We start from the raw sequence: 13,111 nt of genomic DNA on the forward strand, positions 1-13,111 counted from the left end.
GAACCAGCCATTTCAGAGAATATTTATGCATAGCAAACTCTTTGGGACTCCCTCATTGACTCCTTGTTGAAGAATTTTGTTATAATGAATATTTGGTAGATGTCTTCTTTTCAGGGCAGCTTGGTGGTGCAGTAGATAAAGCACAGGCCCTGGATTCAGGAGGACCTGAGTTCAAATCCAGCCTCAGACACTTGACATTTACTAGCTGTGTGACCCTAGGCAAGTCACTTAACCCTCATTGCCCTGGAAAAAAAAAAGTCTTCTTTTTAGCATGTTGGAACTAGAAAGAAAACAAATGACACTTAGTCTCTCAAACTAGTGTACATATCACCTTTCTTTAAAAAAAAAGTTTTTGATGTCATGAGTACACCTTTGCTTGGACAAATTGAATCCTCCCTTGTAACAAAGAAAAACTGTTTGGTAAAATCAACCAATAGAGCAACTATGTCTGAACACAGCATGTACAACATTCCATACCCATCCTCTCACTGGAGAAGAGAGAAGTGAGATCCATCACTTGTTCTCTAGAATTGGAACTGCTTCAACCTTTATCTTGTTTTCACAAAGGATGGAGAGAATTCTTAAGAAGAGACTTTGCTTCCTACCTTGAGTGAATTGAGTGGTTGCACCTTTTTCCAGAAATGGAATACAGTCACAGTGATGGTTAGAGGTGTCTGTGCCTATGATTTTTTTTATACCTCGAATATTATATATAGTTATACAACATGCTTATTGAGACACCCCTTGTAGGAGATGCCATTTGAAACAAGGGTTAAAGTTAGGGTTTTTAAAATGTGTGTGCTAACAAATCATATGGTCAGTAGCTTTAATATTGAGTTAATTGTATGAGATTAGGAATATATGTGTACATATGTGCATATATAACATATATGTATATATGTATGTGTATGCGTAAGGGTAACTAGATAGAGCAGTGGATAAGAGCCCTGGGTTTAGTATCAGGATGATTCATCTTCATACGTCAAATCTGATCTCACACTCTTACTAGCTATATGACCCTGAGCAAATCATTTCATGCTGTTTGCCTCAGTTTCCTCATCCATAACATGAGCTGGAGAAGAGGGCAGCTAGGTGGCATAATGGATAGAGCACCAGCCCTAGAGTCAGGAGTACCTGAGTTCAAATCTGGCCTCAGACACTTGACACTTACTAGCTGTGTGACCCTGGGCAAGTCACTTAACCCCAATTGCCTCACCCCCCAAAAAAAGTGAAAGTTGAAAACTATCTTTACATGTAATTGGGGAAAAAATAAAGGTCTAGAAAAAAAGAAAACAAAAACTAGGGCCATCCAAAAGGCAAGGTTATCAGCATGGTATAGTGGAAAGAGTGACTTAGAATCAGGAGAAGCTTAGAATAAAATCTAGCCTCTGACATTTGCTAGAAGCGTTTACCCTGGTCAAATCATTTCATCTCTCAGAGACTCAGTAACAATCTAAAATTTATCTAAATTATTTTTTCAATTTGTTTGATTGAGCAATTTCCCACTCAGACAATGAAATCTTAGCATCACATATCTAGAGCTGGAAGGGACCTTAAGGACATCTGGCACAAGGTAACAAGGATAGTTAAGTTGTTGAGTTGGGATTTGAACTCTATCCTGTAAGGGCTCTTTCCACTGAGCCATGAAAAACACAAATTCTGGGCCAGGGTCATATGGGATGAGGTGCAAAAAGTACTTTTTGAAGGAAAAGTAATCCCTTCACAGTACTTTGTATATGTTCAGAATTCATTAAACAAATGTTAAGATTCTACTGGGAGAAAATAATGGGGTTTTGGGACTCCCCAGGAGTCGCTGAGAGAGCCGGGCCTGACCTTTCTTAAGTCAGCCCAGAGTCAGGAAGTTACTTCATTCAAAACCACACCTACCTGAAAGCCCTGTTCCCACCAGAGGATCTGTTCTCTGACCTCAGCATGACTGCCATCCAGTAAAACAATAGATTTGAGTGATGCTAGCCAATTAGCTTTGAACAATGTGTATGGGCAGGCTCTGCTCCTGCCCTCAAGAAGCATGCAGAGACACTCACTCTCTTTTGGCACAGGAACTGGGTGAGTGTAGACACAGCCCTCTAGGGTTCCCCATTTTCTTTTCTTTTACTTTTTTTGTTTGTTTTGTTTTGTTTTGTTTTTGGTGGGGCAATGAGGGTTAAGTGACTTGCCCAGGGTCACACAGCTAGTGTCAAGTGTCTGAGGTCAAATTTGAACTCAGGTCCTCCTGAATCCAGGGCCAGTGCTTTATTCACTGTACCACCTTGCTGCCCAAGGGTTCCCCATTTTCTTTCTTCTCTAGGCTTTCCTATCTTTCAGAGCTATGTGTGCTCTCTTTACTAATATTTAATATACTTTAATAAATGCTTAATGCCCCCAAACTGGTGCAGTAGCCTCTAATTTCTAAGTAACAAATATATGATAAACCTCAGATAAAATTCCCTACACTTGGAAATACACACACACACACACACACATATATAAAAATATATATATATAAACTATATCAGATTACCTGCTGTCGGGGGGAGAGGGGAGGGAGGGAGAAAAATCTGAAATTGGAAAGCTTGTATAGACAAACGTTGAGAACTATCTTTACATGTAATGGGGAAAAAATAAATAAAATACTTTATTTTAAAAAATTCCCTACACTTGGGTCAGAAATAGGGTCACCACATTTAATTTTACTCGTCACACTACTATGTACAAATACGGTCCTAGACTGGGAAATGGGGATAAGGTTATAAACAAAGCACTCTATGTCAACTATTATTATTATATTGTAAAGGTTCAGGTGAGATTCTGTGAAGTTCGAATCTGGAGCTCTGAAGTGAGGTCAGGACTCTTAGTGTGGGGTGCAGGAAAGTGAGTCACATGACTCCCAGACATATGAAGATTTTCCATCTCTGGCATAAGGAACTCCTCTCTGGGGACAAGGGCTGAAAGTCTGTTGGGGAGTAGGAGTTTCCTGGACCTGTGACCACCCTCTGGGGAGGAGAGGGGTGTGTAGGGGTGGGGGTGGGGGTGGACCTCTCCCACCTTGAGTAAATGAAAGGGACACAAGGAGCCCTGAGGCAAATGAAGAGGAGGCTTGCCCAAGAACATAATAAACATAAGTTCCTCAGTGTTTTGACAGGAGGCTTGAGGATCACATAACCCTTCTCTCTGAACATCTTCTCCTTCCCCAGACTTCTCTCCCCTGTCATAGGTTCATGCCTTTGGATTCCTAAGCATTGCTGCTATACTCCCTCTTCTCTGGTCTTTTCTATTTATGCCTTCCAATCACCACTTGCTTCTCCTCAACTCCTTTTCACCCTTGCAAACAGCTCTTGTATCCCAATTGATCAATGATTATGTACTGAGAATTTTCAGAGGAAGACAGGCTAATGCTAGCCATATTTTTTAAAATTTCATGAAATCACTAATATTTAGAGAAATGCAAATTAAGATAACTCTGTGGTTCCACCTTGCTGCCATCGAATTGGCAAAAATGATTTTTTTTTTTTTTACAAATGGAAAATGATATATGCTGGAGCAGCTGTGGGAAAACAGGTAAGTTAATGCACTGTTTGTTGGTGGAACCATGAATTGGTCCAGCCATTTATGCACTAAACTCCTCTGACCCAGTAATACCATATTAAGTCTATATACAAAAGAGATCAAAGAAAGAGCAAAAGGACTCATTTATAGCCTCTGCGTGTGTGTGTGTGTGTGTGTGTGTATGTATGTATGTGAAAACTGGAAATGGGGGATTGGGGCCATCAATTGGGAAATGACTGAACAGGTTATCCTATACTGTTTGTTTTTGTTTTTTGTTTTTTGTTTTTTTGCAGGGCAATGAGGGTTAAAAGACTTGCCCAGGGTCACACAGCTAGTTAAGTATCAAGTGTCTGAGGCTGGATTTGAACTCAGGTCCTCCTGAATCCAAGGCTAGTGCTTCATCCACTGAGCCACCTAGTTGCCCCTATCCTATACTATTGTATGCTATAAGCAGTGGTGAAGTGAACAATTTCAAAGAAACCTGGGAAGATTCATATGAATTGATGCAGTGAGGTGAGCAGAACCAGGAGAATATTTTATACAATAACAAAAATACTTTAAAAACAAACAAGTTTGAAAGACTCAACTCTAATCATAAATACAATGGTAATAAATGATTGATGAGCAATACAATTCCAGAGGTGTCATGATATGTCATGGACATACTGTCTATCTCCTAATAGAGAAGCAATAGTCTCAGAATCTCTGAGACATTTTGGGGGGACACGGCCAATGTGGGTATTTGTTTTGCTTGACTATACATGTTTGTAACAGGGGTTTTATTTTTCTTGCTTTCTTGGGTGAGGGGCAGGTGGGAGGGAGATAAGGTCGATCTTCACTGAAAATAAAATAGGGGCCAGCTAGGTGACGCAGTGGATAAAACACCAGCCCTAGATTCAGGAGCACCTGAGTTCAAATCTGGCCTCAGACACTTGACACTTACTAGCTTTGTGACCCTGGGCAAGTCACTTAACCCCCATTGCCCCACAAAAAAAAAAGAAAAGAAAAGAAAATGTAATTTAAAAAAATCTTTTGGGCCATCCTAGACAGTCTGATCTACAAGCTACAGGTTTTAGCTGAGGGCAGCTAAGAAATCCAAGGAGCAGATGGGGGAGAAGGGTGGGAAGGTGAGGAGAGGTGTGGAAAGGAAGGACAATGTTGGGTAAGGACTTAAAGGGATAATGGCAAGGTGAATAAATGCCTTACAACATCTCCGTTTGGTGGTGCAATTATTATGATTCCCATTTTACAATTGACTAAATTGAGACGTAGAAAGGTGAAGTAATTTATTTAAGCCCACATAACAAGTAAATGCCAAAGCTAGACTTTGAACCCAGGCTCCCAGCAGATCTTTCCAATACACCATTCTTAACTTGGGCAACCTCTCTGAGCCTCAGTTTCATTAGCTATGAAATAAAAGTGAACAAGAATTTATTAAATGCATGTTAAATATTATGGTTATTACTAATACATTGTTGTTGGAGCTGTGAACTGATCCAACTATTCTGGAGAGTGATTTGGAACTATGCCCAAAGGGCATACCCTTTGACCCAGTGGTATCACTGCTATGTCTGTATCCCAAAGAGATCACAGAGGAGGAAAAAGGACCCAAATGTACAAAAATATTTATAGCAGCTCTCTTTGTGGTGGCAAAGAATTGGAAATTGAGGGAATGCCCATCAATTGGGGAATGGCTAACCAAGTTGTGGTATACGAATGTAATGGAATACTATTGTGCTATAAGAAATGATGAGCAGGAGAATTTCAGAGAAAACTGGAAGGACTTACATGAACTGATGCTGAGAGGAGCAGAACCAGGAGAACATTGTACACAGTAACAGTAACATTGTGTGATGAACAATTGTGATAGACTTGGCTCTTCTCAGCAATGCAATGACCCAAAACAATTTCAAAGAACTCATGATAGAAAATGTTCTCAACATCCAGAAAAAAGAACTGTGGATTATGAATACAGATTGAATTTACTGTTTCTACTTTTGGGCTGTTTGGGTTTTTTTCCCTTGTGCTCTAATTCTTCTTTAACAATATGACTAATGGGGGGGCGGCTAGGTGGCGCAGTGGATAAAGCACCGGCCCTGGATTCAGGAGTACCTGAGTTCAAATCTGGCCTCAGACACTTGTCACTTACTAGCTGTGTGACCCTGGGCAAGTCACTTAACCTTCTTTGCCCCACCAAAAAAAACCCAACCAAAACCAAAAACCAAAAAAACCAATATGACTAATGCAGAAATATGTTTAATGTGTTTGTACATATATAAACTGTGAGGGAAAAATTTATCCTCTTCTCAATAATTCTCAGGAACTCAGCAGTGAGGTGACAAAGTCTTTATTCTCTTCTCATGAGAAGGAAGCACCCTAGTGTGCAGCTAGTTGGGTCCCCAGAAAGGGGGCTAGCAGGCCCTGTTTTATACCCTAGTCCCTAACTCGAATGGACCTTCCCCTTTTTCATCACTGGTCGGGGTTACAATCTATGGCAAAAGCTAGCTAATCGGAACGCAGTATTCCCACCCCTCTTCCTTGTATGGGCATAACTCAGGAGTGGACCTTATACTTCCTTATATGGACAGAACTCTGGAGCGGACCTAATTGAGACCAGGGCTCCTTGAACCATGTGACCTTGCTAACCTGAGGGGGAGGAGGGGATCTGAGACCTTTGTCCTACAAACAGGTCAGGGGAGTATGATTGACTTGTTATATCCACATTGAGAGAAGACAACTACCCATTTCTCACATAAACTATATCAGGTTGTTTTCTGTCTTGGGGAGGAGGGAGAGAAGGTGGGAGAAAAATTTGGAAGAAAAAATCCTATGAAAACAAATGTTGAAAACTATCCTTACATGTAACAAGAAAATAATAAAATACTTTCATTTAAAAAAAATAAATATTATGGTCATTTTAAATTTAAGTTCATTTCACTGCATCAATTCATATGAGCCTTCTCAAGTTTCTTTGAAATTGTCTCCTTCATCTTTTTTTTGTGTTGGTTTTTTTGTGGTGCAATGAGGGTTAAGTGACTTGCCCAGGGTCATATAGCTAGTGTCAAGTGTCTGAGGCTAGATTCGAACTCAGGTCCTCCTGAATCCAGGGCCAGCACTTCAACCACTGTGCCACCTGTCTGCCCTGGGCTCCTCTCTTCTAAAACTTATTGTCAAAAGTGGGGGAAGGCAAAGAAGTAGAGAACCCATGTGGGCAGTTGACAGATCACTGGATGCCTTCTGGCAGAGGTTAGATGAATTTGAAGATGTTGCAGAGGTGTAGGGTCCTTTTTGACCAGATTTAACCTCTGAGATTCTATGATTTCTTTTGCTGTCACAAGGCCCTTCATACCTATTATCTCATTTAATCCTCCTCACAGCTCTCTGAAACAGCAGAAAGAGTGAGTGACTCGCCTGAAGTCCCATAGCTATAGAAAGTGTCAGAAGTAGGACTTCAACCCAGGTCTTCTAAGGAGGTCCCATGCTCTTTTCCTTATACCACAGCTGCAACTGCTTCTCATTTTTATCTGGCTGTTATCTACCATATAGATGAGTGAATGCGAAGACAGAAAGGAATTTTTAAAAAATTAAGTGGAGTATAAGTGGTAAAGTAATGATAAGCTTCTTGAAGTCAGGGACCATGCCTTCCTTATACTTGCTTACATCTCCCTCACAGTACTTCGTTTGTGTTCAAAATTATTAAGCAAATCTTATGTATAAATATATGGCACCTAGATGGCTCAGTGGATAGAGTGCTGGGCCTGGAGTCAGGAAGACCTGAGTTCAAATCTGACCGTAGGCATTTACTAGTTCTGTGATCCTGGGCAAGTCAATTAATCTCTGTTAACCTTAATCCACTGGGGAAGGAAATGGCAAACTATTCCAGTGTCTTTGCCAAGAAAGCCCCATGGACACTCAGGGTCAGGAAGAGCCAGGTGGACTGAACAACAACATGTACAAATATGGTCCTTGTTGGATCCCTTGAAAGGCTGGCCAGGAGGAGGGGGTAAGTTCTCCCGTAAACTGAGATGAAGGAGATACTGAAGAATGATTCCGGAACAGCCAGAACAGCAAATAATAAAGAAAGGTTTATGATCAGCAACTCACACATGGGTAGCAGAGGTCCGTGATGGCTAGGTGGACACAAATGGATCGATCCTGATGCCCATCCCATCCCATCCTAAGGGGACTCCTTTTATAGGAAGGGGCAAACAAGGCATGCAGGAGAGAGTTCAGGTGTACACATATACTTCCCTGGGAAACTATTGATAAGAAAGTCCCCAAGACTATCAAGTATGGGCCAAGGATAGATGGGCATGCATTCATACCTCCCCTTATGCAATGGGGTGAATGGGAGGCCAGATTTCCTTGTGTGACCCCACCATACAGCTAAAGCCATGGTACCCCTCAACCCACCCCAGGTCGGGTTACCTTTACATTCTTTCCAACTTATCTTCCTCAATGTTCCCTAGGTGCCCTTTGCCAGAAGGGGATAGGGGGCACATAGTAATAACAACCCATAGATACAATACAAAGAACAAATGGCAACAGCTACTGAGATTATAATGGCAAGCACAGTTGACAACAATAGCTAATATCAAGTCTTTTTGTATTTTAGAAACCCACTCCCTTGGGGCAGCTAGGTGGTACAGTGGATAGAGCACTGGCCCTGGATTCAGGACTACCTGAGTTCAAATCCATCCTCAGACACTTAACACTTACTAGCTGTGTGACCCTGAGCAAGTCACTTAACCCCAATTGCCTTACTAAAAAAAAAAGAAACCCACTCCCAATGTCTATTTAATTAGCAAATTTCATCTTGGATCTCAGATGTCCCATGTAGTTGTCTGGTCTCTGGAACTCCTTTTCTTGGGGCAATCTGAAAGATGTCTTGTCTCCAGGGCACCTCTTCAGTGGATTTACTTCTCTAGTTCCAAACTACTCATAGAGACTCCTCAGATGTTCCTGTTAAAATCTTGCAGAAACAAATCTCAATACAAATGAATACAGACTCTCAAATTTTCCTTCTCTAATAACTAGTTCACATGGTGAAAACCAGCTCAAACTGTATAGTTCTTATTGGCAATAGAGCTATGAGGGAAACATCAAAATTAAGGGCTCATAGTTTACCTTAATCCTTTAGGAATGTATATCATGAATGTCCCATGCTATTATTCTCAGCTTTCTCTAATTCTGTAACCTAACATAAACCTTTTTTAATAACAAGCCAAGGGACAGCTAGGTGGCCCAGTGAATAAAGTACTGGCCCTGGATTCAGGAGGACCTGATTTCAAACCCAGCCTCAGACACTTGACACTTACTACCTGTGTAACCCTGGGCAAGTTACTTAACCCTCATTGCCCCGCAAAAAAAGAAAAACAAATCCCCCCTCCCAAAAAAATAACAAGCCCAAAGGTTACCAATGCCTTCATATACTTAAGCAATGCAAGCCAACCTAAATATTCCAAAATACCACAGAAGGCAGAATATTTAAACCTTTCCAAATTACATATATGGGTGTGTATAGATATACACATTTGACCTTAATTTTTTTTCAAAATTTTACTCTCAGGAATATTAGAGCCAAATTCCAGAGCTCTCAAGTCAAGGAGAAAATATTGAAAGCATCCAGAAAGAAACAATTCAAGTACCATGAAGCCACAGTCAGGATAATACAAAATTTAGCAGCTTTAAAGGATCAGAAGGCTAGGAATATGATGTTCTGGAAGGCAAAAGAATAACAATCCTGATAATAGAGCACCCTTATTATCCTATTCTTAAGTTTCCTTTAGGACAGATTTTGACTTAAATTGAATCAAATCTGGATTTATAGTCACTAATGGTAACATTTTAATTTCTAAGGTCTAATACTCTTAGCACTTTAAAAGAAAAAAATTATTAACCATCAATTCATATAATACATGTATGGGTTTAAAAGAAATTTTTTTTTTACAGGGGAATGAGGGTTAAGTGACTTGCCCAGTGTAACACATCTAGTATGTGTCAAGTGTCTGAGGTCATATTTGAACTCAGGTCCTCCTGAATCCAGAGCTAGTGCTTTATCCACTGAGCCATCTAGCTGCCCCTGTACAAATATAGTTTTACAAGCAGTTTGAAATTGCTCTTGTTATCATTAACTTAAAATGTACTTGGCCTGAGGGTACAGAGGGAAGGAGAAAAAATTTGGAACTCAAAATCTTATAAAACAAATGAATGCTGAAAATTATCTTTAGATGTAATTGGGGAAAAATTACAGAAAAAGAAAATGAAAGGATTGGGCTTAGATGACTATAAAGAACGGCTCTAACTGCCTCCGAGACAGAGATGGTCACAACGACCTCCCAATTACCGAACCTAATTTGAATGATTTGGGGAGGTAACTTTAGGATAGGGTCTAGCAACCCTAGCGGTTCTGATAGACCAGAGTTCAAGTTCTGCTTCCCTGGCTCTGTGACCTTGGACAAGTCACTCCCCTCTCGGCACCTGTAGGCAGCTCTCGGAAGACGTTCTGCACCACAGGTGCCAATTAGTACAGGAAGCTTTCAGTGCGAGTGAAAGATAAATCCGCTCTACAGAGATCATAAAGCTAATGTTTTTCACTGTTGCCGTTCAGAAAGTCGCAGGGTCACGCCCCGCCTCTCGAGCGGGTGGGGTGGAACGGGGTGGGGTAGGTGGGGCTTCTTTCGAGGGCCGACCCATTACTTCCGCCATTGGCTCGCTAGCAGAGCCTTCCTAAGTCTGCGCATGCACTTGATAAGTCCGCGGTACGGGGTGGAGTGGGGTGGGGAGCGGGGCGGTGCGAGGAGGAGGGGGCAGCGAGCCAGAGAGTGAGGTGCGGTGGTTCCTAACGGAAAATAGAAGGCCCTTGGGAAAGCCTAGCGGGCTTGTGAATCGAAGGAGGCGTGTCCTCCAATGCTTGGGGGTGGGGAGAACTGGCCGGGAGATAATACAATTGGTTCAGAGGTAGAGGCAGGATCTGTGATTGGTCACAAACTGTTTGTGGAGTTTGGTTGGCTGGAGAGTCGCAGATTTGAATTTAAAAGGGTCTGGTTGGCCCCGTTGGCCGGGAACTGCTGGAGTCTGGGACCTGCGGGGGATATTCTTTGGGTCTTAGAATGTGTATTGTTGAGTGGTAGGAGGGGGAATCCTCTCCGCCTTGTCCGCCCCTGCCCGGCCTGCCCCCTCTCCCTTCCGGTGCCTTCCCTTCTCCCCGACCTGGACTTGACAGAACCGGAGAAGGAGCAGCTGGTGAGTGGAACTGCGACTGGTGACTCGCGACTTCCGCCTCAGGACGGGTGGGGGTGGGGAGGGCTCGTGCAAGCCCTTGCCGCGGGCCTGCCCTGGGCAAATCAACCCCATCCCTTTCCCAAATCCCTATCCCTTTCTTCCCCATTCTCCTTTCTTCCCCCTTTCCCTTTCAGCCCCCTTCCCCTCCTCCAACACCGGCCATGACATTCTGAGATTCTGTGAGTGTCCGCAGGGGACCCCACTTGGCCGGAGTTTGTGTGTGCGTGTGTCTAAAAATGGGTTGTGTGCGGGGGTGCCTTTTCAGGTATCTCCAGCCTTGAGCACAGTGCCAGCACGTAGTAGGTGCTTAATAAATGCTTGATGACTTTGCATGTCATTTACATGTCATTCAGTGATTGCTTTTCTGCTACCAGTGTGTGACTTCACTTACTCTCTCTGGACCTTCCTTATCTCTCTTTTTTTTTTTTTGGAGGCAATTGGGGTTAAGTGACTTGCCCAAGGTTCACACAGCTAGTAAGTGTCAAGTGTCTGAGGTCGGATTTGAACTCAGATCCTTCTGAATCCAGGGCCGGTGCTTTATCCACTACACCACCTAGCTAACTGCCCCCATATCCTTATCTCTTCTATTGAAGAAGGGAGTTAGACTAGATTGCCTCCAGGATCCTTTCCAGTTCTAGATAAAAGGTCCTCCTTTGTCTTCTTTAAGATGGCCACCTCACTACAAACTGGATCCCAGTTGTAGAATTGGCAAAGACCTCAGAATTTGTCTAGGTTTTCATTTTACAAATGAGAAAATAGTGGTTGTGACTTGCCTGAGGTCTTACAGGTGGCAAACATCCGGGGCAGAATATGAACCTAGGTGTTCTGGCAACAGAGCTGTCTCCTAATCTATTGCTCCCTTCCCTCTGACTTGGAATAGGGGAGAGGGGGTTGTTAACATATGAGAAGATTATGTATGTATGTATGTATGTATGTATGTATGTATGTATGTATGTATGTATGTGTATGTGTGTATGTATGTGTGTATGTATATATAAGTATATATGTAGATATAATACTAGGATATATACACAATTTCCCTCTTATTAGACCAGGGCCAAGGTGTCCTAATCCTGATACAACTCAGGTTTTAGCTCCCAGCATTTATTTGTGTTATGGAGATGAGGTGGCACATGAATGAAACATATGTGTTCAACTTTTCCATCCATTGGAGAAATCCCTAACATTGCCTATAGCGGGTTTTAACTGTGACAGCACATTTCATTGGTGGACAGCTTTGGTTGTTCCCAATTTAAGTAGTAGTCTGCCTCCCTATAATTTTTGCTGGGAATTTCTTCCTCTAATCAACCTTTAATATATTTGAAAACTATCATATCTCTCCATCACCTTCTCTTCAGGCAAAACACATCAAATTACTTCAACTGGAATTCATATAATATGATTTATAGACTTCTTAAAATGTGGTGGTTTTCCTCCAAGTTTTTAATAATAGCCCTACCAGGCAACAAATAGGATATATACTGTCTGATAGAAGCCCTCTGAAATCTAAAGGAAAAGGTCTCCAAACAGGATTTTATTTATTTTTTTGGGGGGGTGAGGCAATTGGGGTTAAGTGACTTGTCCAGCGTCACACACCTAGTAAGCGTTAAGTGTTTGAGGTCAGATTTGAACTCAGATCCTCCTGAATCCAGGGCCAGTGCTCTATCCACTGCACTACCTAGCTGCCCCCAAGCAGGATTTCTTAAAGATCCTTTTCCAACTCTAGCTAAAGGGAATTGGGAGGGGGGGGTGGTGTCATCACTGTATCCTGAATTTATTGTTGGAAGAATAACTCTTGAACTCCTTTAATAACAGTATCATTCATAATATAGACTTTATCATCTACAAAGAACTTTGCATATGCATGCTAAATAAACTTGTTACTATTCAGTTTAAATTTGGGCAGCATTGAAACCTTCATTGGGGGCGTTCCTGCTGACTGATGACAGCAGTTTTGAATCCAGAAGCAAGCTGGATGGTTTGGAGAAGCCAACTATGTATGGATTATAAATTTATTCCAGTTAAACTTTGCTCAAAGAATGAGTTGATTGTGTGAATATTTTGAGAAGGTCATTTGTCTTTCTCTTGTCATTATCATGGGGGAATAGGATGATGCATTCATCTTTCCCTGTGGTCTTTTTCCCTACCCATGGTCTATGAGCACTGAATCAAGAAAGGGGCCTTGGAGGAAGAGAGTCAATCAAATGAGATATATGCAACTCCATTAGCACAATGCCTCAGTACATAGTAGGCACTTAATAAATATGCTTATTCTCTCCCC

At 41.9% G+C, this 13,111-nt stretch overlaps 1 protein-coding gene across 5 annotated transcripts in view; it reads left to right on the forward strand.

The window, feature by feature from the left end:
• KIFC1 (kinesin family member C1) overlaps positions 1-13,111 on the forward strand; it is an 83,519-nt gene that overhangs the window by 63,921 nt on the left and 6,487 nt on the right. The window contains exon 1 of one of the 5 annotated variants that reach the window (XM_043963095.1): positions 10,705-10,791. The exons of 3 other annotated variants lie outside the window; for them this stretch is intronic. The gene's annotated coding sequence lies outside the window, so the exon portion shown is untranslated. Of the gene's footprint in view, positions 1-10,704; positions 10,792-13,111 lie in introns of those variants that run through there. One more of the 5 variants, XM_043963100.1, reaches the window with a different exon arrangement.

Source organism: Dromiciops gliroides, chromosome 4 (assembly GCF_019393635.1).
Source record: "Dromiciops gliroides isolate mDroGli1 chromosome 4, mDroGli1.pri, whole genome shotgun sequence".
NCBI classification, from domain to species: Eukaryota; Metazoa; Chordata; class Mammalia; order Microbiotheria; family Microbiotheriidae; genus Dromiciops; species Dromiciops gliroides.